Below are 27,523 nucleotides of genomic sequence, written 5' to 3'. Positions count from 1 at the left end.
TCCCTTCATGGCCACAATTTACCCATCTTCTAATGGCTACTTCCAGCATGATAATGCACAATGTCACAAAGCAAAAGTCATCTCAAACTGGTTTCATGAACATGACAATGAGTTCAATGTTCTTCAGTGGCCTTCCCAGTCACCGGATCTGAATCCAATAGAACACCTTTGAGATGTGGTAGAACAGTAGATTCGCCACATGTATGGGCAGCTGACAAATCTGCAGAAACTGCGTGATGCAATCATGTCAACATAGACCAGAATCTCAAAGGAATGTTTCCAACATCTTGTGGAATCCATGCCACAAAGAATTGAGGCTGTTTTGAAAGCAAAGGGAGGCCCTACCCAGTTTTAGTATAGTGTTCCTAATAAAGTGCTCAGTGAGTGTAGATGCAAAATGACCACACATATTAGCTGTTGACATGCTTACAAATCTGACATAAAAAAAATATTAAGGCTAGTGTTTCAGCAAAGCAAATGGATTCATAGCATGCGCTTCAAACAACATGCAGGCTTTAGAGTGGAAGAAACTGTTACTCTGTAGTAACAATATGAGATATGACTGAACAAATGAATGATTTCTTCTCCTCGGAGGTCTCTGGTGAATATTTGTCTAATGAGACAGTTATCACGTCACAGGAGCCCTGCCAGCTCAGCAATAAAACATACATTTTCCTGTCAGTTCCTAGTCTGCTTGAGGTAAATCATGTCTTCTTTAAGGTGATCTCTTTATGATAAACAGCGCTGAATGAGACTAACTGAAGGTAACAGTGTGTAAGGCCTGGTGACCGTGTGCTGCACACCATGTATCGAAAGTTGTGCTGATGAGAACCTTTGATTTATATTAGTTCTACGTGCAGCTTGAAGCATTTTATTACAATAATTCTGAAAATAAGTGATTAAAATTCATGACATTCTTTTTTATTTGCCTGTCTTTAAACCACCATAGACAAGCAGGTCTGGTCAGAGTCTAGTTATTGTCTACAATGACCATGACCTGGAAGGCTAAGCAAACTCCTAGTACACAAAGATCTTTTGGAAAAGTTTATGTTTTTCTTCTTCCATTCAGTATTGAACTTTTGAACACTTGCATACAATTGAAATAATTAATGTTACTTGGCCCATGGGCCAATACATTTTCAAGGTAAAATGGCTAACAGACTGAACACACTTACAGGAATTTCAGGCAGAAAACATCCTTTGACTGAAATGCATACACAACCGGCCAAGGGGTTGAGGGGCGACACATTCATTTGCATTTTTGGTGGGACAAGGCTCCTAATGCCACAGCAATTTTATGTATGTTTACAGAATTTTACAATTCACAGACATTTTCCATATGAGCCACCGTTACATAACACTTTAGTCATTGTAAGAAATTAGTCTCAAGCTTGAATATTTCATGAAGTATGGCCTTCCACCCATTTAACATTGCCAGGGCAAGTGACACTATTCAGTACCTTCCTTAGAGTACTTTAATTGTTTTTACAGTGCAATTTTCCACCATGAGAGAGCACTCTGCTATAGTGGTTTGTCCTGTGCTAACCTTTAGCTGCAGTGATTTGGTCAGTGGTGGTTCAGTGCAATTCCCAAGTGCCAACCCATCACCCCAGTATGCCATAAGCCTCCAGATGGCATGATGAATAATGCTTGGTGTGTTTAACTTGCTAAATACAAAGAAGCCGTGTTATCTAAATACATAAGGTAATATAAATACAAAGAAACCATATAATCTCTTCCAAGGTTTGCAAACTCTTTGTGTGTGACATTTCTCCTGAGTCTCCCCGTTTCAGCCCTGACACTGTGCGCTGGCACTGGCAATGTTTAAAAAGCTCCCGGAAAGTTTACAGTAGGTGTACTTCTCTTCAGTTTTTGTGTGACAACCTTTAGCGCACCATACCCATCATCAGGAAAACAGAAGGGACCTCCCTGGAATCCTTTCCGCGAGTTTCCATTCATACATTCGCACACAATACCCTTCAGCTTCCTTTCCCCATGGAACGCACTCTGTTTACAATTAATACAGCTTGTTTGTCAGGCCGCAAGTTGTGAGACTACTGTGTATTCAAACATATGGCTTCTTTGCTGTTCTGTCCGCTGTCACATTTTAGAATTTGGATCATGTCACCCCTGCAGCGTTTCTGCACATGAAAATGTTTTTGCAAGGGCAGGGCGGGGTGGGTTTATCTGCAATCAACATACTAGCACACACTTGAAAATACGTATTAAAATAAATACTCCTAGCATCCTAACCTACAACATAACAAAGGACTCCAATGTATTTAACTTAAATTCAAAGAATTCAGTTAAAATCATATGTATTTTTATACTTAGGAGAACATTTTCACGCTTAATTGGTTGTAGAACTGCAGTAGTACTGCAATACTGTCCAGTGACAGGGAAAATAATGCGCATGTGTGCACGCACGTGTGCGTGTGTGTGTGTCTGCCTGTCTGTCTGTATGTCTCTGTGTAGTCAAGAGAGAATGCTAGCAAGGCAGTTGTTCTTTTGAGATATGAAGATGAGGTTGTGTCCACAACTTTGTCAAAAGACACTATATATATATAAAACCTCATTTTCATATCTCAAAAGATCAACTGCCTTGCTAGCATTCTCTCTTGGCTACACATATAATCTTATCACAGGAAACCAAGTGTCTGCTTCCACTTTTCAAGCCTTGGCTGCTCTGGAATACTGCTTGATACAGCACACCTGCAGCAGTCTACGACAAATCTAAACAACCTGTTTAAACATTTCAAAATGGTGAAGGTCAAACACACATTCCACCGACATGATATTTTATGGTATTTACTGGAAATATAATTTTATTTTTGGTTTGGTTTGAAAAAAAAAAACAAACACACAACCCCTGAGTATACTTCCTTGAAGACTGCCTTATTAAATAATGTAATCATGCTATGATTTTCTATAAGAATATTATGTACTCTTCCTTAATTGTAGAGCTTTAGTCATGACTTAATCATAATTGTATGCGTTTGAATGAATTGAGTTCATTTAACTGAATTGTAATGTGAATAAAATTTCTTGGGAGCAGCCCATAAAATGTATACATGACATCATTGTAATGGCTCAGACCTTGTACTGAAGCATTCTTTTGAGTGGTAGTATGCATACGAGGAAAAGAATGGTGTATGTCGTCACCTGTGACTCTTTGTTCTGATGACTGCTATCCTCAGCCTTATTTTGACTCATTACAGAAATTATATTCATGAAATGACTGCATGATGTGAGTCATCAAGGTAAATACATCCTTAAGAAGCAACATTTAACTATATAGTGTAGTCAGAATAGACTCTCGGTGAACTTGCTGGTATACTGTATGACAACTCAGGAACAAAACAAGTTTTGAGAGAGCATTTCAATTCATTTAAATTAATCCTTAGTTTATACCTAAAATGTTGACATTACTTGCAATAAACATGTTATGTTAGCACGTTAAATGTGGTAATCTGTCCACTGTTTAATAAGTGTGGACACAAACATTACTTGATTTTTATTCAGCTTGATGGGGACAGGTGAAGTTACCTTTAACAATGTTCTTTGAGAGGCCTTCACAGCATACAATCTATTAAGGTACACTCACCTCTTCTTCTTCTATGACATAGGGCACTAAATCAAATTGCTCAAATCAAAACTGAACTCAACTCAAAACTAAATCCAAAGCTGTTTGCTCTTTGAGTAAAACTTCAACCTGCCTCAGACTACTTGATTTTGATAATTGTTCTGTGTCTAAAGTTATGATTCTATGATCATACATAATCCTTATATCGGTCCTTTGGCTGTGCACTGCAACAGACATTCATGTGATTCCTCCAAAAAAGCATCAATCTATCGATATATCTATCTGAACATATTTCTTGTGTGCACTGGACTTTATTCATCATGGTACTTTGTAATATAAATGTGGTTTACTCTCATTTCCAACCCCAGCAGATCCATTTGGCCCTGGACCAACATGTGTTCTTGCATTTGCTGTAATCCTGTCATATTTCCCCCATGGCTCCTTTTGATGAACTTAAACAAAACTACCCATCTTTCACCTACATGAACAAAACACAGACCTTATTTTGACCCCAGCACCTTTCAATAAAATGTGTACTTAAATCCCAAGCCCAAGAGTGCTCAAATACATATATAACACAGCTGTGCCAAAGTCGTCCAACTTTGCACTACTGTTAACCTGTTCTTGTGTACCTTGTTAATTTTGCTGTAATATATGCAAAAGACAAAGGTATTTTTCATCAGGCTTCACTCATGCAGTGACATCATTTTGTGTAATCATTTTATTTTGTACAGTGTGATTCTCCTGCAGGGAGATAGAGTACAAGAGTGTAACTCTATCGGGCTGAACCGCCCAATGGGATTACTGGGTCAAAATTTGTTTTCTTTTCTTTAACTTGTGATGTAATAGTCTTTAAATACAAATTTACTCAAAAAATGGCAACCAGAGCAGGAAACAGCTACAGTGTGATGGTAATTGTGAGTGGCACAGAACACATTTTCTCTCTGCTCTGTGGTTTTAAAGCTGTGATTCTTATGGAAATTGGCAGCCTTACACATCCCACAGAAACTCCTCTGGCATTACCTCACTACTTAAGTCTTAAAGTGATTCAAATAATGAAATAATTATATTTTCTACTGTAATAATGTCACGATTATAGTGGGAGATTTCACTTTTTCTTCCCTGTCATTTATTTCACTGACATATGAGCAACACACATTGAGCCACTTACTGATAACCTGGTAATAGGCTGTACAGCTGCTTTGACAGATAACTCTCATGAATTTCATGGAAATTTTCATTTGCAGTGATTTTTATAATGTAAAGGCACATTGTTATAGATAATTTCCTGTAGTGAATATGAAGAGAAATACAGCAAGTCCCATTTATGGATGAATGTTCTTTCTTTGGACAGTCACTCTTCTCTTTCCACACTCTGAAGACCTGAAATAATGCATATGCACAGGCCATATTTTGATACCCTATCTCATACATTTTTTCAGCTTAGTGAAAATATAGAATATTAAGAAAAGTACACAAAATAACTTAAGTCTAACATTACACACACACACACACACACACACACACACAATTAAAAGTCAGCTACATTGATAAAGTTGAGAAAATCATGCCTATAAATTAAAGTGGGTATAAATTCCTGTCATTTGTGAACCCCATAACATCCCTGGATCACAAGGAATGCTGTATTTTCCCTGACTTCATATATACAGTAATCACACACCAAATCTTGTGATTTAGCGAATTTGGGGATTGTATGTATCCTCTCTCTCTCTCATATATATATATATATATATATATAAAGGCTAAAATTATATGTACAGTAGTTTAGACCGCAGACAAATTAGGCTAGTGAACACATGCCCAGAGATCAGCTTCACTCTCAGATACAAACACTAAACACCTCAGAAGAACAGGGTTCAGCGAAGACCCCAGTTTCCAAAGAGGCATTTAAGTGAGTGTTCCTGACTGCTATCAGATGTGGTATCCTGAAGTGAGGAGAGAGGGAGACTGTCAGGAACAAATGAGCAGCACTGGGCATCTCAGCTGGAGGTAGTCTGCTTTGGAGCTTTCCCAGCTCAGCACGATTAGCTTGATTAAATGACTGCCCGCTAATGACAAAGTGCACGCTCCATTCGACCTTTTACTCTTGCAGCTAACAATAAAAATGGAAAGCTGAAGTAATACGCTGATGCACACCAGTGCATTCCTTGAGACAAACAGTTATGTGACAAATTACAGAGGTGCTCCGCGAAAGCCTTCATGTAGCAATTTGACAAGGACCATGTGTGGAAATTTTCGTTAAATTTTACTATCCAGGGTTATGAATATCTCCGACTGTACAAGTCAACCCGCTGCCAAGACTGAGAGCACCACAATGTTCAGCCCCTGTCAACTGAAGACCAGCTTTGTTAGTCCAGAGTCGCGATGAAAGAATTCTGTCTAGGTGCCTGTCCCGTTAAGTGAATGTTAAAACGTCCTCTGCATATTACTGCCGTCCTTTTGCAAACAAATGGCACAAATAGCATACTTACTTTAAATATTTTCCACATGTTTTTGAGGCATAACTCTTGTTACCATTTAAAATACAGGGATTCAGCCGATGGAATATGTTGTGAAGTTCTGTTTGAGTTTCTGTTTCTGTTTAAGATTCGTAAATGCCATCCTCATACCGCCTTTGAGGAACCAGGTTTTCCGTTTAGAAAAAAAAAAAACTATTGATGGTCTCAGAAGTTTGAGTGTATGAAGTCATTACAATCAAATCCTGTGGTCTCCAGTGCTTGTTCATTGTAGAACAAATAGTTCCTTTTCAAAGACAGAAATAAAAAAAGTAAGTCTGAGGCAAGCAGAGAAGCCCTCATACTAATATGGTGATTACGTTAGTGTAGTTGGCACGTGGCAGTGATTAGTAAATGGTGAAAAATGTGGCTGTTTCTGAGGGAAAACTTGCAAAAATGTTAGCATGTTTCATACTTATGAACATCCAGGCTTGTGTCATGTGTCAGGACATTTTGTTCATGATGAAAAGCTGTGCACTAAGATTGTCCCGGTTTCTTCCTGTGGAGCAGGTCATTCACATGCCCATACTATCTTCACACTAACCCCCGATACTGATTTAGATTTTCATGGGTCAGACAAAGCGGTCTTGGAGAACGGATACCTAATCAGCATAGCTCTTTTACATACTCCAGAGATTAAAAAAAAACACTGATGCATGGTATTTCTGAGGAAACACAATCTGAGTGGTATTTCTTGAGAAATAACACATGTAGGCCAACAGAGAACTCAAGAGCTGCTATCACGCATATTTAATGGCCTATAGCTGCGAGGAAATAGAAGAACATTCTGACGCGTGTAGGGCAATCTTATCTTTCCTGCTCTTTTCTGTTGATTTGTGTTCAATTTCCAACACAAGCAAAGGCTCGCCAGTGGAATTTAGAGACTTGGATTCACTTAGGGACTAGCACCTCAGCAGACTCCTTCAGCCTCAGTTTTGAAGGTGATTTTGCCCACAGTCATGGTTTGCCATGAAACAGAGGAAATGAGATAGACAGACAGATAGACAGATAGAAAGGTGCTACAATATTTTTAATTTATTCTAGTTGGAAAGACTTCCATTATGCTGCCAAAATGTCACTGCCTTGAAGTTCACAGTGAACTCCTGGACTAGTAAAAGCAATGAATTAATAGTACATAATGCATTGTAAACTACATTCAACATCCCCCCCCCCCCCCCCCCCTTGTGGATTAGATCCTGTTGTTCTTGTCCTGAGACATGACGCAAACCACAGCTGCTATGTTAACCAAAATTTTAAAAATGATATGCTTTAATCTTAATAGTGCGGCACAGAGCAAATTCAGATTGTTCACAAATACTTCATTTTAATCCACTTAATCCTTCAAGTCCCCTCATGGAGTGCGCGGTGAAGAATGCATGACTGTCTGTGTGTTAGTGTTTTATGGAGTCACCCAGTGGCTCAGTGTGTCACGTGAAGCTCTGCTGGGTTTACAGGGTCAACAGGCTCCCTCTTATACAAAGACACAGCACCCCAAGAGAGGTGGGTCCCCAGTGTAAGCAAACCAGGCAGTAAATAGTCCAGAAGTGGGACCTTCTTAGATACTAATATTAATAGACATGTAAAAACCTGCTTTCCCAAGGATATTTCAGTTTGATATAGGCCTGTCTCTATCACACACTCCCATTAATTAGAGTAATACTTAGGTATTCTTTCTTGAAAGTACTTACTTGTTAAAAAACAAGACTCAATCGGTCCTAAATCCAGTCAAAGTAGCCACACATTGCCAGGCTTTTATTACATAAAGAAGCTGACATTTAAAACTGAAATATGAAATCAATGTAGAGCACAGTCAGCTACAACTAAATTGGAGGACTGAGATAAGCATGCACTTTGTGGCCACCAGGCAAGGTTTTGCAAATTAACCAAAGGGATTTTTGTTTCATTGCTTTTCTGGAGCATGCTTGTAAAGTCAGATGTGATGCTTTCACAGAATTTCTTTAGAATGAGCTAAAGGAAGAGTTGTGTATCTCTGAAGCAAGGCGATTTATTTTATGATTTCGCATTGAACAAACACAAGAGGTGACAGATAACCTTTAATGTCATGCTGACAGTTTAAATAAAAGTTTATTTTTATTAAAAGTAGCAATAATTTTTTAAACACCATTTTACATTATGATTTTAAGAGTTACACTACACAGTGTAAACTGTTTACTTAAGATCATTTTTGGCTTTCTTTCAGTAAACTCACCATTGTTTTAAAGTGGCATACCAGGAAGATCTTCAGATTAGCTTCAAGCCAGACTCTGAATGACCTATTCAATTATCAGACTTTATGAATCATTGCATTCATTAAATATGCCTTTAATTTTGTATGGTTTTCTCATGAATCAGTATTAAAAACCTTTTTTTGGTTTGTGAGGAACCTGACCCAGATGCACATATTGAAATGTATAAGTATCTTAAACTTTTAACTTTATTGATAGCTTTGCTCACTGGCTTTCACAATGTACCTGTGATGGTATGCTGACATACCAGGCACTGTATGTGGACAGATCTGAGGTTAGTCCAGTTGATTCTTCGGAGACCATTAGGATGATAACTCTTCATTATTATACTGTTGACTCATCTAATCAACTACATCCAGCTCATGAACTTTGTATTGCTAAAGGGGGATACATTCAACCATATTGTCACTTTCTGGACATTCAAATTAATTCCAGGTTGTGTCGAGCACAGTGGAGTGGTGACAGAGCTGATCAGGGAGGCACATGAAGGGAGAGGAGACCTGGCAGTAGTGTGGTTGGACCTCACCAACGCTTATGGCTCCATACCTCACAAGCTAGTGGGAAGGGCTCTGGTGCTGCACCATGTCCCGAGCAAAATCAAGAACCTCATAATGGACTACTACAACAACTTCCGGGTGAGGTTCTCTTCTGGGACCTCTTTTCTCTTTTCCCTGGCTATGAACATGCTAGCCAAGTCAGCAGATGTGGAGTGCAGAGGCCCAAGAAGTCTGGAGTGTGGCAGCCCCTATTCGAGCCTTCATGGATGATCTTACTATAACAACTTTGTCAGTTCCAGGAACTAGATGGATCCTCCAAGGCTTGGAGAGACTGATCACATGGGCTCGGATGTGTTTCAAACCAGCAAAGTCCAGGTCTCTGGTGTTGAGGAAAGGCAAAGCGTCAGACCGGTTCCGCTTCACATTTGGAGGTACCTGCATTCCATCAGTCACAGAAAAACCCGTGAAGAGCCTTGGGAAATACTTTGACTCCACCCTGAGAGACACCACTGCCATTTCAACAGCAATTAAAGAGCTAGAAGGGTGGACAAATCGGGTTTTCCAGGAAAGTTTAAGGCCTGGATACACCAGCATGGCATCCTGTCTAGGGTCCTCTGACCACTGCTGGTGTATGAGTTCCCATTGTCAACCGTGGAAGGGATGGAGAAAAAGATCGGCAGCCATCTCAGAAGATGGTTGGGGTTGCCAAGGAGCTTAAGCAGCTTTATGGCCACAGGAACAAGCTGAGTCTCCCCTTCAAAAGCTTGAGTGAGGAGTTCATGGTGACTCGTGCCAGGGAGGTACTGCTATTCAGGGAGTCAAGTGACCCAAAAATCTCAAAGGCAGGGATCGAAGTGAGAACTGGAAGGAAGTGGAGCGCCGAACATGCAGTGGACTAAGCGGTAGTGTGAGTAAGGCACAGAGTGGTGGTGGGGCCCATGGCAACAGGCCGTGCTGGGCTAGGCATGATATCAACTTCTAACTACGCCAAAGCCAAGGGCAAAGAAAGGCAAGACCTGGTCCAGCAAGAAGTAAGAGCTACGGTTGAGGAGCTGCGCATGAGCAAGTCTGTGGGTCTATGGCAACAAGGGGTCTGGACTAGATGGGAAGAGGTGATGGACCGTAAGGTCTCATGATCAGAACTATCAAAGGCAGAGTCCTCCCGCGTGAAATTCCTCATTCAGTCTGTCTATGACGTTTTGGCCAGCCCAGCTAACCTCTTCTGCTGGGGCAAGACGGAATCACCATCATGCCCCCTGTGCCCAGGAAAAGGGAGCTTGGAACACATCCTCAGCAGCTGTCCAAGAGCGCTCGCGGAGGGACGCTATAGGTGGCGTCATGACCAGGTACTCAAGGTAATCGCTGAGTCCATCTGCAGCACCATCGACCAGGTCAAATGGCTGCAACCAGCAAGACGTGCAATCACGTTTATTTGAGCAGGCGACCCTCCCATTCCTCGACCCAAAGTCCAAGCGGGCCTCCTAAGTACAGCTCCCAAGTACAGGACTGGCAGATGAGGGTGGATCTTGGGAAGCAACTTAAAAATTGGAGACGTCGTTGAGACTAGACATCGTCCTGAGCTCAGAAACAACAAAGCAAGTAGTCTTGCTGGAACTCACGGTTCCATGGGAGGAGAGGATAGAGGAGGCCAGTGAGAGAAAGAGGGGGAAATATGCTGACCTCATGGAGGAATGCCACAAAAGGGGGTGGCGAGCACAGTGTATGCCCATAGAAGTGGGAGGGAGGGGCTTTGCAGGGAAATCTCTGTGTAAGGTCTACTCTTTCCTGGGCATAACTGTTGCCCGCAGAAATAAAGCCCTCAGAAGCCGCGGAGAAGGCCTCAAGGTGGCTGTGGATCATGAGGGACAAGCCGTGGTCTAACGCTACTTGGACACAGGCTGGAAGCTGATCACTCCCAGTCGGGTCGCCTGGCAGAGGGGGTCTGAAGTTGAAAGACCTGAAACCCCCGAGGACATCAGGTACTTCACTGATGACGTGTCCAAGTGCATCAGTAGATGTATGTTAACACTATTGCTAAAGGATGATACATTCAACCATATTGTCACTTTGTTATCAACAACATCTTGTTCAGTAAAACAGTAAAGTACTAAACCTTAATTGGTATGTAGTTTGTTTTAGGAATACAACTTTCCCTGGTTATATAATGGGTTAAGCATTACGTTTGATTTGTAAGGTATAAATAAATGATGACCATATTTATTTGCTATTATTTTGAATGTTATTTTATGAATCTCAGCATAATCTCACACTTGAAAACAATTGTGAGAGATTGATGGTGGGCTATGGGACAGTGATCATGGGATACAGCTGTTTTCCTTTGAGAAATGTACCATAAAGCTGTTTATTTTTTCTTATCCTGCATAACTGTGTATACACGTCAATTGTTCCTCTGCCTTTATTTTTGTTAGGAAAGTGAGTATTTGACTGATATACAGATTTAATGACAATATCGTGCCTAAAATCCCATATACATGCACATGTCATTCAGCATTCAACCTCTGCACATATGCAACTGACAAATCATAAATTAGGTTCCTGGGAGTTCAGAAGATAGAGGAAATGGGGTCTAATGGAATATTCTCAAAATGGTTTAAAATGTCAGCATCATTACTTGCTTCTGGTGCTTCCCCCTATTTTAGGAACTGTCAGAACAACCCTTCTGTCTGTCAATCAGATAAATTAATCCTTAAAATATGACTTTACAATAATAATAATAAAGATTGCAATAATAATATGGAAATATTAACGATTATTGAGTTTCATGTTCATAAAAGATCAGAAAAACAAAGTGTGTTTGTTCTGGAAAGGTCATGTGGTGCTAAGCAATGCGTTCCACTGCAACATGTAATGAAACAATTCCCTCTTTGCTCCAACAATAACTCTCACCACTATTTTTACCTCTATCATTTAAGATATAAACACAGTAATCACGCGTAAATGTTTTTGACACAGTGCATCATAGGCGGTTGGAGATTGCTTTTGGAGCTAAAGCATAAATCTGATTTTGTAGTTAAGTATAATGCCAAAAATCAATTATTTTATTATATCATTTATATTTATACTTTATGAAGAAAGCGTTATCTGCAGAATCTACAGTATATTCTTACCTATTTAAATATCTGTATCTATAACATTCATTCTGCTGCTTTTTTACACAGGGAATATAATCACCATTAAAATACTTACATTTGGGATTAGAACACTGAACCTGACTGGCATATCATTTAGTTACTGCTGCAGATCAGCCATATATTAGAGGACCAGCAAGTCTTTATCAACACCAGGCAAAGAGTGTAACCTTTCAAGGATTTGTACAAGCAAAACTGGAGGAGCTATTTTATGACAATGTGGTTCAAACAACCCTTGCTAAATCAAACATAAACCAATACTATAAATACATGTCACCAACATCTCCACAAACATGCATATATCAGGGATGTTCAACCACTTCCATCTCCACCTTCATCTTGCTGTTCTATGCCAAATCTGTAAGTCATCTCAGCCTGGTTGCACCAAGAAAGTCAACAAACATCCCCTCCTTCTATGAGCTTAACACTCAAGATTTACTTAATAGTCACTGTCACATTGCTATGAACACCCTGTCAACAGGATACACCACTTCAGACAGGAAATGACATTTTACTATCTGTCCTCAACACTACACTATACTCAAAAACATAGCATATCAAAGGATATTGCCAGTTTAGTTGCTTAAAAAGCACTGTCAGTTGCAGGTAGTTTAAATAGATTTGAACATCATTAACTCATTAACATTGAAGTATAGTCAAAAACATCCATGATATGGCTGGCTACCATCTCTACAACTCTTTAGCTACAGCTACTGGAAATATTAAATGTCTGTGAGATAAAACAAAAGACAGTGGAATCACATTGGTCCCAGTTGTTATCATAATTTATGCCTTCATTCTGGGACATATGCAGAGACAAATATCTACAGCTGGTTGCAAGGAAAGGAAAAATGTCAGCAGATTGAGCTGATAATGCATTGATTCTCAATTCAGGGGTTCATGGTGGGGCCAAGTCTGGCATAAGAGCAAAGAGAAGATTAGGCTGCATAGCGTTTACAGTGCTGCTGGTTTATATGTGGATCCAAGGGAGTGATAGTGTGTTGTGAAAACCTGCCACGTTTTTGGAATCACAGAGGTAGCAAGAACTTGGCTCTTTTAAACACTTGCGTTTTTGTTTCATGTAGGACACTACAGCGGTTTACCTCTTTCTGACAAAGTAGGACATATTTGGGACCTCAACAATGAGTCTCAGCACGGTGACTCTCTCCTTGACCTCCCCAAAGCTGTTCCTCAGCACATAACTCGTGCAGCACATAAAGCCTGCAGACGCCACGGGCAGAACTCAGAGTGTACTCACACCATCACAGAGAGCAGAAGTGAAGTCTGGAAACAAGCCATTTTACCACATGCCCGACAGGCTAACAGAGGGAGGAGATTTCCACTGTTTAATGTTACAGGATCAACACTCTCCTGTAGTGCCAATGAGCTGGGTGTCTCTTGAACATACAATCGTCACAGTCAGGATATGCTGGTCTAATGTCTGCTGGCCTGTACACAAGTCTGTTATAAATCGAGGTAAATGGCAAGAACCCAAAACAAAGTGGAGCTCTTTCAGCCAACGCTGGAAAGATGAACTTTTCACTTAATGAATTTTCCACTGAACTTATCAGACAAACTGTATGTAATCCTGTAATTATGATTCAGTTCATTTCACTGATGATAAGCTTGTCACTTTTTGAGATTTGCTTCACTGTAAAACTTTGTTTACCCTTTTTCCCCATAAACCTTGAAATGAAGGTATCAGATCTGTGAAGAGTGGCAAACAAAAAAGAACACCCCCTGTATCAAAGAAAAGGGAAAAACAACTGCATGGACACAGAATTGAGCTGCACAGCATAGGATCATTTTGGAAATGACTAAAACAAATTTTCACTGTACATGTATCATCTTCTCTTAAAACCATGTTTCATGTTTCTGTTGCTGTTCCCTAATTACAAACCATGGCTGGCGTGTTTTGATGACCGCAATAATGTTGGCTGTTGCCTCATAATCCCTGACTTCCTACATGAGACCCGCAGCTTTACAAAGGGCTTGACTAATAGCTTTCTTTTCAAATGACTGCTTTGGTACACGACTTCAGAGAGAAGTAACAAGCATGAAATTCAATTACGCAGCACACGCTCAGGAGCCTCATCCAGAGCTGTCTACTTTAATCCGCACCATACCCTGGAGGATTTTCAACAAGGCCACACTTTCTCTCTCTCTTTCTCTCGCACACTCTCCCTCCTTAATAAGCAAATGGATTGATGGTACAACGTTTGACTTCATGTTCCATTGGAAAACAGAAGTTTTGTGTGTGTGTGTGTGTGTGTGTGTGTGTGTGTTGTTTTTTTTAATTGTAGTGCAAACAAAAGTAACCACAAACACAGTATCTTCTAAACCGATAACCATTGTTTTAAAATGTGAAGCACTCTAAAATGTGCTTGGAATTTTACATGAAGGTAAAACTTAAAAGCCAATGCCAGGGAACGTTACAGGAAAGTTCTTTTTTAAACGTAAAAAAAGTCAACAAATGTGTAAAAAACTGGAGAGAGTTCATTCTTCACTGATTAATCAAAGATGTAACCTTTAAGAGAACAGGAGCTTTTTAGCATTGCAGATGGCTATATGTGCGCTCCAGGCACAGTTTGCTGAGGACCAACAGCGACAGACGAAGCAGTCAGGGGAGAGAGTTCACCCTGCGGCCTGTTCTCAGTGTCAGTCATGAGGAGAGAAAGCACAAGCTTGGTTTGACCCTGACGACAAAGGCTGGACGTGTCTGCTACAGCACAGGAGCCCATGCCAGACGCAGAGCGCCGTGAACCGCCAAGAAATGCAGGGGAGGCTTCCTGCCCTGATCCAGAGTGGGAACACACCATGTGTCCTCCTCTCATCCATACACCCAGCCGCCAGCAAGCAGTGATGAATTACGCAGTGTTCTGTACCCACATACCTCGGCTGGAGCCTCTTCTCCTCCTGTCCACTGCCATTGTGCACAATCCAGTGGATTCTACTCATTTCTGTGCTGCTCTTTGTGGTCGTATTCTGCGAAGCCGGCTGAGGTCTGGCACATTGTCAAAGACATCAGTTGGATTTTATGGCTTGCTCCGCGTAGGCTGGTGTGCGACAAGTCATTTATGAGTTTCATGTGGTTTTGTTGAAATGGAATACACGTACATTGGGCAGTTTGAAAACTCAGGTGAAGCAACCTAATGCTGACTGAACAAGTGCTTTCTGTCTGTCAGCATCATTTCAGAACTAGTTGTTATCTCCATCACTAGGGGTAAGAGGCTTAAAAGATACATGTAGTTCTTTCTTGTGCTCATTAAAAGTTTAATTCAATAAAACATTCCAGCACAGTGAAGTGTAGAAGTATGCAGTAACTTCTCATACGTGGTGCCATATTTTTACATTTGGGATTTACATAGATATAAACCAACAAACATGGTCGAAACAAACAAATAGAAAATAACCTTTCAGGCCAGATTCACAACAGTAATGTTGAAGTTTGGGAAAAATTGAACTGGGAACATCTGATGAGTAATAAATGCATATCCTCCTTATCTGATAATGAGAAAACCCCTGGACATCATGGCTCTCTGCTTTCTCTGCTCTCAATGTTAAGGAATTCCATCATGATTTAAGGGTCAAGAGACAAGGGAGTAACAAATCGGCACTAAATGACCCCTACTAAATTTGTATGAAAGACTATGCCCTTTCACACTGTTTGCTTCTTCTGCTTTTTTAAATGCAAGGGATAGCACATTGGCCAAAGAAAGCAAAACAAACAGGATCTGGGCTGAGTAACACACAAGGGACCAGGAGGACTGAAGTTTAAGGGGTATCCCTCAAGGTCCCAGAGAGTAATGTAGGACGGATCGGGGAGCTGGTAGAGTTTGTAGCAGGAAAAGGCTCCACTGCTTGACCAGTGTGTGCGTGTGTGTATGTGTGTGTGTGTGTACAGCCAGCGGCTGGGAAACAAGCCGGACTCGCGTTCTCTCATCATCCTGTGGGAGCAGAATGTCCAGACTGCCCCTTCTCACGGGTGTCTTGCCAGAATGCCCAACCTGGCACAGCCATGGCACATGGACAAGTGACCATAACATGGCAGCCAGAAAGATGTGACGAATAATGACTTATGAGTAATATGAATAATGAATTAAGTTCAAATAATAATGCAAAGAGATCTACATTTCACACATTCAGGCAGAATAAATTATGATATTAATGAATCATCTCTTACTTTGTTCAGGGTCCTTACACTCCCCCTCAAAAATATTAATGAGACATAATTAAGCATTGGATTTGTATTCTTTTCTTTTGTTAATTAACAAGCATTTGAATACTGAGCCAAGGAACCAATACGTGAGCTCATAGTCAAATATTTGGAAAAATTCAACATTTGGTCTCATCCCTTTTGTCACAAACAAAAACATAAAGCTACTGAGGGCTCCTGAGTGGTTCAGTTTGCAAGGCACTTATCTTGAGCACTGGCTGACTAGTATGGCCTGGGTTTAGCTGTGACATCAATGACTGGGAGCCCAGAGCAATGGAAAAAAAATGTTCATGCTCCCCTAGGCTAGAGGAATGTTTGTCCGCAGGATTTCTTTGTCTTTCTGCTCTCAGGTACCCTGATACTTGTTCGACACCTATAAGCTGCTTAGATGGTGTCAATGGAGTGACACCTGTCCTCTGTACTTCGCTGTTGTGTGAACTTGTGTGAAAAACAGCTGTTGGCTGCATGCTACAGTATCAGAGGATAGCATTCTTTCACTTCACTGCTTCTTTGCAACTGCAGAGGGTTTCACAAAGAGATGAGCATAATGTGCTACCTCCAATTCAAAGAAAGAGCTGCATAAAGGGGAACGGGCATAAAACAAGCAAACTAAACCACAAGCACTCAAAAGGGCAAAAACTGCACACTGTACATCATAAAGTGCAATGACTGTGATCCCTAGCTCATATACCCATTGTGAGCTGAAAAACTCATAAACAAATGGCACTGAAACTAAGCTAATACAATGTATCTGATACACTGTAATGTTTTGACTTGCAAAGAATATGCAAATGCTTGAAATGAGTTTTTTTTGTACAATATGAATAGTAGCACGCATGCAATATTATGAAACTAATTTGAATATTACTAAATTAAATAAAGTGTTGAATAAGGAAGCTTGTTTGAATTTACTCTCATTTCAACCAGCTCAATAGCTGTAACAGCAGTGACCTTCTCAGCATGGTATATCATTCTTGAATAGCTTAGCAGTGCGGCCACCATTCCTCTGGCCTCAGGAGCACATTAAATGTGATTGGCATCTCTTTGACTGGGTCCAGAGAGTACAGGCCACTGGCACCATTTTAAGGAGCTGTTATATCTTGGAATTTGTATTTCCCATTGGGTACATTGCAAAATGTCAAATTGTGGGAACCGTGTGTTTGTTGTTTACTGTTGAATCTTTTATTTCCATAGGAATTTCCACAAGAATTCATCCTTTCATTCTTTCTCATTTCGCAACATTGTCATTATGGGAAAATTTTTCAAGAAGAATTTCCGTACAATGAAAACTATGAAGGTTGTTACTGATTTGGGTAGAGCAGTACTTCAAATTGCCCTGGAATCCGACAAAGGGAACCCACCCGGCCATGGGTCAAAGTTGTTGACTAGTTACTTCAATTTGCCCTGTAGTCCAGCAAATGGAACGCACCCGGCCATGGGCTGATATTGTTGACTCTCCATTGGGACATCACAATCAGGGAAAAGAAAACGGGAATGACGTGAACAGCTGATCCAGAAACAAAGTCATAAGGGAAATTTTTATAGTTGTGACTGGGTTCATACGTCATTAATTTGGTTAAGGATTGTCTGACAGTTATCCTCCCAAATCTTTGCTTGGAACTTCATTTAATTTACACACAACCTATACAGGCTTATTTGTCTTCTTTTGGCATGTGTTTGTCCTGTATTTCTTTAATTCACTAATTATTTGCAATAATAAATCCTGACATAACCAGTTCCATGTCTTTATTCATTGGTTTACTGATCATTTTATACATGTATTATTGTAAAAAGGAACAGGAAGTATCAAGGAAGTAAATCTTAGTTGTAGTTGTACATATTATAATTCATGTATTTTATGAACTTATTTCAATAATCATCTTAATTTGCAATGCTAAATTTGAAAGGTTTTTAGTATATGAGTTCATTTGTGTACTGTAACGTTTGGGGTTTCAGCATAATTCCAAACACAGTATGTCATTTGCGACTTTTAAAATTTTAATAGCTGACCTTTACTGGACCATAAGTCACAACATCAGACCAGTATAAATTTGAAAAGAGAAACCCCTGTCTAAAATGCTTGTAATACTAGACGAATTATACAACCACCCAAATGCATGTAGCACCCTCTTATATATAGCAGCCATTTAGACTTGGTCATTTCCCTCTGTGTGGGAAAGACAAAAAGGGGCAGTTAATGTCACATGGGTCGCCGCGCTCCCAGAGCTCCTCTCTTTCTCTCCTCCACATTTTACCATTCAAATGTCATAATATATTTTTATTAGCATGATTAGAATGAGTGAAAATGAAGATTTCTGCTTTATGGGAGACTGTTTGATCGAAAGATCCCACAACCCCCCACATACACATGAACACAAACTATTCTTACATCAGCTATGAGGTAATGCACCATCAAGACCATAGTGCATCAGAGATTCTTAAAAACAAAGTCTCTGCCTGTGTTGTACATAGTGCTGGCCAGGTATTGAGGCCATGATATTGATGTACATTATAAAGCTTATTTTTGAGTGGGATATATACACTAAAATGCTTAGTAAATTGTTTTAATTTTACAATAAAATATAGCTCTTTGGCACTGCATTTTGGATGACCTTGTGTGAGACCTCAACTTTTTTAATCCAAAGATTTATTTTTGAAATAATGTCCACGACTGATTGGAAATCAATAAAGACATTACAAGTTTCTTTGATCCATAACTCATTTACCACTAATTTCATTTTTTATTTAGGTAACTTTCAGCGGAATTTAGGCAATAGTTTGTTAAAATAAATGATCGTGAACATGTGATTACATTTACCCCTGAAACCAAATACACTGGCAAGAGAGCTGTTGCAATTGTTATGTGTTACACCTATCACCTAATGATTTACAACTGCTGTCAATATAGTTTAACAGACAATGTAATTGTGTAATTCAATACAAGATCTAAAAAATAAGGCTGTAATGGGCTGAATAAAAATCACTCAGTACAAGTTACCTCAGATGTTGTCATTGTGGAGTCTGCCACTGGGGACTGCAAGATGAGTAACATTTTTTGTGAACAAATTTGTTGCAACCTAAAATCAAAAAGAATAATAGCAGTGCACACAAAGTGCAAACCGTTTCCATCACAATATTGCAATATGGTAAAATTTTTTTCAGATTTCAATCACCACTTGGTTGAATATATCTCCTATATTACAGTGGGGGCTGATGCACTGCACAAATGAACCACAAAGGACAATCAATCAATGTCAAAGCATTTTTTTTAACACAAGGGGACCAACATGGCTAAAGCTGCAACCAAACGAACAGCTCAAAAGGTGGCCCCTGTGCTTTCCCCATACATCTGTATTAAATGAGTCTTCATTTCAAAAATGAGGCTTGTTAGCCAATGGTTGGCTACCTGGCACACAGTCACGGACACACAATTATCCAATTTTAAATTCATTTGATGGAATACAGAGCTGCTGTTTAAGAAGATGGTAAATACAAGTTAAGAGAAGATTTCAGTCAATAAAATTATACATATTTAGTCTAAAATACCATTACCCCATAATGTGTGTGTGTGTGTGTGTGTGTGTGTGTTGGGGGAGGGGGTGGGGGGGGTGGGGGGCACAGGACAAGATTCTCCTTCACAGTGCTGTAAGATTCTTTAATTTATGCCATTTAGATGTGACACAGTAATGTATATTTGTTCACTGCTTTTACTTGCAAGTCGTGAGAATATTTATGTAGTAAATTTATCTGATATTTATCTACATTATTATACTGTAAACAATCTTTAGAATGAACACTTTATCCATGCATAATTCACCCAAACCTCAAAAAGCTTGCAAAGACCATGAACAGAGTACCTGTTGTAAGCTAACTATAGATTCTATCATATGCTGCCTAGTGTTAAGTATATGCCATAATATTTAATTTACTGCACAGTCACACAAACACCTGCACACAGTGAAAAACTGTGCAAATATGCTTAGATACAAAATATGTTGAAAGTGTCACTGTAAATAATGTAAATCAATATTTGTGTCTGAATGGCAGCTCTGCCCACAGCAGATATCCACAGTGTAAACAGAGGGGAATCCATGGAAAGCATCACACATGAGGGACAACTTGCCAACAGCACATGCATGTTTTTTTTTTTCCTTAGGTTCAGTCAACTGTGTTTACAGTTCATGCACAACGAAGTGACTCTTCTCTCAAGGGCCTCTGCACTTGTTTATGATTGCTTTGTGCTGCAGTTAAAAACCAGAGCTGACTGCCCTTTATTTTTGTAACAGCTGACAGATAAGGTATGATTTCATGTGCACTTACAAAAATTATTGCGTACTCTTAAGCACCAAGTTCCTTGAAGCTGTGGGAGAACAACACACTAAACAACTAAAAGCATATTAATTTCATGAATTATTGTGAAAAAGAAACTACATTTCTACAGAAAGGGACTTAAACTTATATTTACTTAGAAGGGAACTTTAACTTGAATTTATTTTCAACCGATTAGCTATTTCGGAATTCTGTTTATATGAACCATTCTGTTTATTCAATGGGCTATTTTGAGCTCATTGTGACATTGCACCTGCTAATATACCATTGGCATCATTTTCTAAGCTTGCGAGGAAGAAGTGCAAAAATAGCTTTCCCATGAGTTTAGAGTTTAAAATAAAAGACTGGGGCAGAACACGCCCCAATGCCTGAAATGACTCTGTCATGGGAACTTTTTAGAGACTGATGTCGTTATCAGATCTTAAAACAATCACAATGCAGATGAATGTAAACTGATGTATTTATTATTTGTAGATACGACTGGGGACCTAGCCAACACTGGGACCTGGTGAAGATGCAACAATGAAAACCACCTGCAACAGAGGAGACAAAACAGGTGGTTTTGGTGAAGGACCTCAGTAATAGTACAACCGGAGGAGTAAATCAGAGTCCAAACAGATCGTGAGTGAGCAGACGCATAGTACACATTCCCTCTGGACCCAGCGACACAACACCAGAAATGAAAACAGCTGCAAAACATGTAAACAGCTCTTAGAACAGCAAATGTGCCTGCATCAAAGTCAAGAGCTAACTAGGGTGATCTGATGAAAAAGAAACTTCACTCTCACCCCTGTCACTATAATGTTGAAGGATTTGCATAGATGTTCCTGAAAAGAGATAAAACTGAGGTTGAGGACAGAGGTGTGATTACCATGGGTATTGATTAACAGCCAGGGCATCTGTTACACAAAACAATGCAGATGTGCACACCTTTTTTTATTGCCTTCTTAAGTTGGTTTCTATTTCAGGAAGGAATCAGGTCTGGCCATGATTCTCTTTTTCCACTGCAGAAAACGGTGATTCATAATCATCCCATAATTTATTGTTGTGCACTGCATTCAAATCTAAATTTGTGGTTTGAGAACCTAATGGTTTTGTCATCTGGAGGTATGATCACTTTTTCCATATTGCTCACAGAGGGAGCATATTTTTTTGTGGGTGTTCCCGTGCAATAGGAATGACATGAGTCCCAGACTGTCCCTTTCCATGGAAGGCAACATGGGTGGGCGCATCCCACTTTACTTCAGAGAGCTCATCCAGATAGAAACTAGATGAAATAAGGGACTTGACAGATTTTGTGCCAAACTTTTTCAGTCTGTAGTGCTGTAATGGCAAAATCCTCCCCTTTTAAGTAAGCTATCAGCAGTTAAGTCTCTTACACTGGAAAAACAACAGGGAGAGAGGATAAGCAATGCTGATAGCTTTGATTTTTGTTTTATGACAGCCTTGTGAGTAAATATCGCACCATGACTAGAATAAATGAAAAACTACTCATTAATATATTGTATCATTTTTAACAGACAGCCTCATAAATACTCTTTCTTAAACACAATTAACAAAAGAAATATTTTCAGCACATCCTAAATCATTGAGAGGTTTAAATATCTTCCACCCAATGTTCAACATAAAAAAGAACCTATACTTTTTGTGGGATCCTGACCCTTGTCATCACTCCACAGTGCAGTAGGCATAACATTGTGTTTCACCATATAAAGTCACCATAAAATGTGTGGTTGTAAATATTGAGAGGTTGAGAGGACACAGAGGTAGACAACTTCAGTCTTTAAGGCCTGAGTTCCTTCAAGGAAGTGCTTCAAAGATCAGGTGATCTAACTGCAATAACAGCTGAGTCAATTTATGATTCCAATATTACTTAAATCAGGCATTAAAGCAATAAAGACAAGAACCTCCGACTCCACTTGAGAAATGAAGTTACAAACCCTGCTGTGGAACGTATGTCGTTAATGACCTGTGTAAAGAACAATTTGTTTAAGAGCGAAAAAGCGTTTCTTCATTTTAATATTGTATACAACCTACATTTATACAACCTATATGTATACACCTACAAATATTGAACAAATAATTTTTTCAATTAAATATGTCTGGGACATACAGTACAGACATACAATCTGTACAACACAGTGACACAGTACAGATTAAATCATTTCTGTACCACAACATTCATTTATCTATCATCCAGAAGACAGCTCTCACAAGATATTCTGTTTATTGCTGTTTCTGTGTTGATGAAGCTACTCCCCCCCCCCCCCCCCCCCCCCCCATAAAGCCACTACTATGGTTATTTGCATATTCTGAAGTCTGTCCACTATCCTCCTTCCAAAGTAATAAAGTATAGGGGATTCCCATAAGCATTGTTTTTATGTCATGGCTCTTGAGGGTAGCTGTACTAAGTCTGCCTTAACATCTGGCATTAACACAAAGCAAAGTTCACATCTTCATTTACTTGCTTCAATAAACACTTCATGTGACACCGCTCTATGAACTGCATCCAGACATGTCACCTAACTGTGACCCCTCCAGACCCACTGGAACACTTGTGGACTGCACTCTGAATGCTGAGATTAACACACTGACATAGAGGAAACAGCATATTCCTTTGATCTCTTTTCATTACAACACATGTATCTCACAAGGCCTGCGGAAATAAATGGCACAGATGGACACACTGATAAAGCCTTATGCAGGTTGTCCTCTTCAAATAATGTGGACGTCACTAGAACAACATCGGGACAGCTTAACATGTTTTCTTTATCTGTGTGTAGTCTGTTGTTAATTGCAAAGGAGTCATCACTCCAGTTAAGGGAATTCAAGAAATGCAAACAAAAAACATACACATACAAAAACCAGAAGGATGTTTTACTGGAACTAGTAAGATGTTATAGGTCTCCTGACGCCATGCAGTTTAAAAACAAGACTGCTGCTGCTGGACCCATCTGTAGTAAAGACCATCTGCGCTTCTCTGTAACATGTCTGTGCTATCACAGCTCTCGACTTTATATCTGGCTGACCACTGAGAAGAACAAGATCAGAGTTCGACAGTGTGTCATAGGATAAAATCAGCAGAAAGGATAATAGGTTGTTCAGAAGTCATCATTTTTGATTTCTGTGATTTTTCTACTTTCTATTTAAATCAATTTCCTGTGTAAATGTAAGCATTGGAAAAAAATATTTAAATCACCATTTTCAGAAAGAAAAATTTTCAGGATTTTGTCAAGTTTGCAGTTAAGAATAACTAATTGTGCAGAAATCTTTGACCAACACAGCAGTGCTAAAGAAGAAAGACCAAATGAGAAAATTATGTTATTTGTGTATATGTATAAACCCGTCTTAAGTGAGGTTCATAGCACAGTTCCACAGCTCTATCACCACTATGAAAATTCTGATACTTGTGGAAAATTTCACCTGATTTATTGCCAAGATACCTACAATCTTTTTTTTTTTCTTTGCAACTCTTGCACTCAGAACACACACAAAATACACCATGGTGTAACATCAGTATTGTTTGTCATTATATAGGCTGTTCATTTTTTAAAATAGAAATTTTAAAATAGAAATAGAATGCTGTGTCACATTGAATAGCCCAGTTAACTATCAATACAATTTTGAATATTTACTTTATTTAAACATGATGACACATTCTCTCTGAGGTCTGAAATGGGTAGGCAGAGACAGCAGATAAAATACATGAAAAATAACTCACCAGTGTGTTCAGGCTACCATGACATGTGATCCACACTGATCATATGTCCTTCCACACGTGTATACAAAACCTCAAATAATGTCATCTGTCATATAGCAGTCTACAAGAACAAATTGTCATGTGTCCTGTACTCCACAATCTTTTGCTGCAGATGGAATGGCAAAGGCATCACTTCTCTTGCAGAGGGACAAGGTCCAAGTAAGTAAGGCCTTGGATAGATGTTATGGGGTCAATGGACAGAGAATGTGTCCACTACGTTTGGCTGGACATAAAGAAGACCTATAAAGCTGTGTAAATCAACCCCATTTAATCCTAATTATTCTGAAATTAACCTGTTCACTCTTTCAGTGATTATTATAGTAGGTGTAGCAGAGTTTAGAAGCACAAGGTTTTGTTAATTAAGCTACAATGAGAAAGTGTTAAGTTCCTTCTGCTGGGCACCTTGGTCTTTAGTTTAGCAACTAACATTATCTCTTGTTGTTTCAGGCAGATTAAAGTCTTGCACTTTTACCATAGCTGGCACATAAGTCTGTCCTTATTATCTTTTATCGGTAAATATGTAATACCAGTAGCTGACTTTAATTTTCCATTTTACAGCAAAAGCCACATTAGAAGAACTGAACACATCACTCACTACCAGAGAAGACTCCCCATAAGTCTTGTATCACAAAGACTAGAATGATTAGAATGACTAGCATGATGTTCCATATTTTCTGTTTAAGTCATGAAACCCTTACCTGTCCACAGATGATTCCTCAGGGAGCTTCACATCTCGTCCTCCACTCCAGAAGACACACACCACAGTTTGGTGTTTAGCATCTATAAGACATCCACAGCAACAAACACAATACAAACAGACACATTATGTAGCTACCAACAGCTACGCAAATAAATCTGAATCCTAGAGCCAATAACTACGGTGTGGGAACTTATAATTTTTAATTTATCCATTTACACAGCAGTATTTTGACTACAAATTCAGGTAATGTACCACCCTCAATTGCATAAAACAGTAGAGCCCCACATGGGATTTGCAAGTGTAACCTTCTGGTGACTGCTTTAGTTCCCTGCACTCACTTTAAAAAATGACAAACAAGCCAGTATATCCATTTAGAAAAGAAGTAGTAACGGAAGTAAAACTTCATGAACGAAATTTCAACACATTTGAGAAAATATTTTAATTTGGAAAAATAATAAAAATAAACATTACAATAATAATATTATAAAAAGTCCATTTTTAGGTACAATTTATTTTGTTTAAAAACACAATTTTGAAATGCACATTCCAATCAAATTCCATAGTATTGGTTTATATACGAGAAATGTTTTCATTTTCTTCTATTTGTCGAGTGAGCGCTTCTGAGACTTGATGGATCGAATAACAAAGTCAGACTCCCACAACGTCACTTCAGTTGTACTTGTAAATGATTAACTCAATTTTCACTGTTTTATTTGGCACAGAGAACCACACTGACATCCCCTGATGACTGCTATCGGCGGCTCTCTCTCTCCCAAAGTGTGAGAGACTTTAACAACATCTTAATTAATACTTTACAGTTTAATAATACTGGCTGTATTCTTTATTATCATAAAATATACTGTACATTATGGAATATAAAAAAGTCAAACTTCATCAAAAAAGCCAGTCATTTGACAGTTCAGGCAAAGGTGAAAAAAGGCATGGGCACCCATCTAATACATTTGTTCTTGATGTCCAGAGGAAATGAATCTCTCCCTGACAACAACCCATTAACTTGAAGGCACTCAATAAGTCCAAAGGAAGCATTGATATGGTACTGACCAGAGGAACAACGACCAAAGCAAGGCCAGCCAACCCCAGTGAGATGATATGCAAAGGGTTTATTTTGGCATCCTAAATGTAATGTTAACATCAATTCAAACCAAGGTGTCTAAGCTGTACCACATCTATAGTACAACCCCTGAAACTGTAGAAAAGCTATGTGGGTGTTTCTTAAAAAAAAAAAAAAAAAAAAGGTCAGTCAATGGGATATGAGGTTTTTGTAAATCAGTATTCCTCTCTCATACTATAACCCAGTTTAGGATATACTGTACTTAATGCATATGAGGGAGAGCTCTACACTTACTGTAAATGTAGTATGCAGGAACAATACTATTTATCACATGCAAGAACAACACAAATGAAGACTAAGTAGACATATTTCATGTTCCAAAAATATGATACAATCGGCCATTCACAAATGATCCATTCACATCAATGTACAGCTTTCTTACATCCACTTTTAAACAGTAATGTCTAATATTGCACATTATTCCAAATTCAGTACTCTTCTCAGACAATAAACAATATTAATTCTAAGCCATCACATGAACTATTATTCATTTCTTTTGTGGATTATTAGAGAGTCCAGGAAGATAACAATGTTCATAGCTTTGCCACTGTGTTTCCATCTGACTAAAAACACAGGTGAATTTGCTCAACATTACTCTTGTATCTAAAGTGCTTTATGCACAGATGAACGTACTATACTGTAAAGGTGATTTCAATATTATATTTACATACAAGTTTTGAGAGTGTCTGTTATAAACAATTTGTACATTTCATAAATGTGTAGTCTGTGTGGTCACCTTCTTCTAATAATGAGAAGAGCGAAATGGGATTCATATAAGTAATAATAGCATCAGATTTTCACTGTGAGAACTGGATACGTTTTAATAAAAGTAACAGAAAACAGAACTCCAAACAAACATGATAATCATTTCAGCAGCCCATAGTTCCCCAGTGGAGATGTTAATTTAATTTTTTGCTAATTCTATCTTACTCCGTAAAAAATAAAATGCTATTGGGCTTAGCTCAACTATTAATTCAATCAAATATGAGGGGGGGTGGAATCACATAGATTTAGAAAGCTAAAAATATAAAGAACATTTTTCTTTTTTAAATTTTGGGGTCAGTAAAATCCTATGTGAATAACTATCATAGCAGGGTAGCTTTTCTCTTAGTTCTTCTTGCATTTGCAATTCTTTAACAGGCAACTTTGCCCCTTCTAAAAGTCCCATCTATGTATGTGTGTTTATCGCTGTAACCTGTTATTATTGCAAAGCTTGTTTTCTGAAAGAAGAAACAACTAAGAGTTAATATCCTCCAATGTTTATTGCAGTAAGTTATCTGGTGACCTTCATCGAGAAACATTTTCCTTTCCGAAGAAATAAAAAACAAACTGCAAAGTAAATATGCACGTAATCACTAAGACTATAAACATGCTAAATTCAGATGATAAGAATGT

The 27,523-nt window shown here is 38.9% G+C and overlaps 1 protein-coding gene across 1 annotated transcript in view; it reads right to left on the bottom strand.

Moving 5' to 3' along the window:
- myocd (myocardin) overlaps window positions 1–27,523 on the bottom strand; it is a 119,756-nt gene that overhangs the window by 63,631 nt on the left and 28,602 nt on the right. The window contains exon 3 of the mRNA XM_036526185.1: window positions 24,995–25,076. The gene's annotated coding sequence lies outside the window, so the exon portion shown is untranslated. The remainder of the gene's footprint in view (window positions 1–24,994; window positions 25,077–27,523) is intronic.

This window comes from Megalops cyprinoides, chromosome 1 (genome assembly GCF_013368585.1).
Source record: "Megalops cyprinoides isolate fMegCyp1 chromosome 1, fMegCyp1.pri, whole genome shotgun sequence".
Classification (NCBI taxonomy): domain Eukaryota; kingdom Metazoa; phylum Chordata; class Actinopteri; order Elopiformes; family Megalopidae; genus Megalops; species Megalops cyprinoides.
Note: the sequence above shows the minus strand (reverse complement) of the source record. Positions and strands in the feature narration are given on the sequence as shown.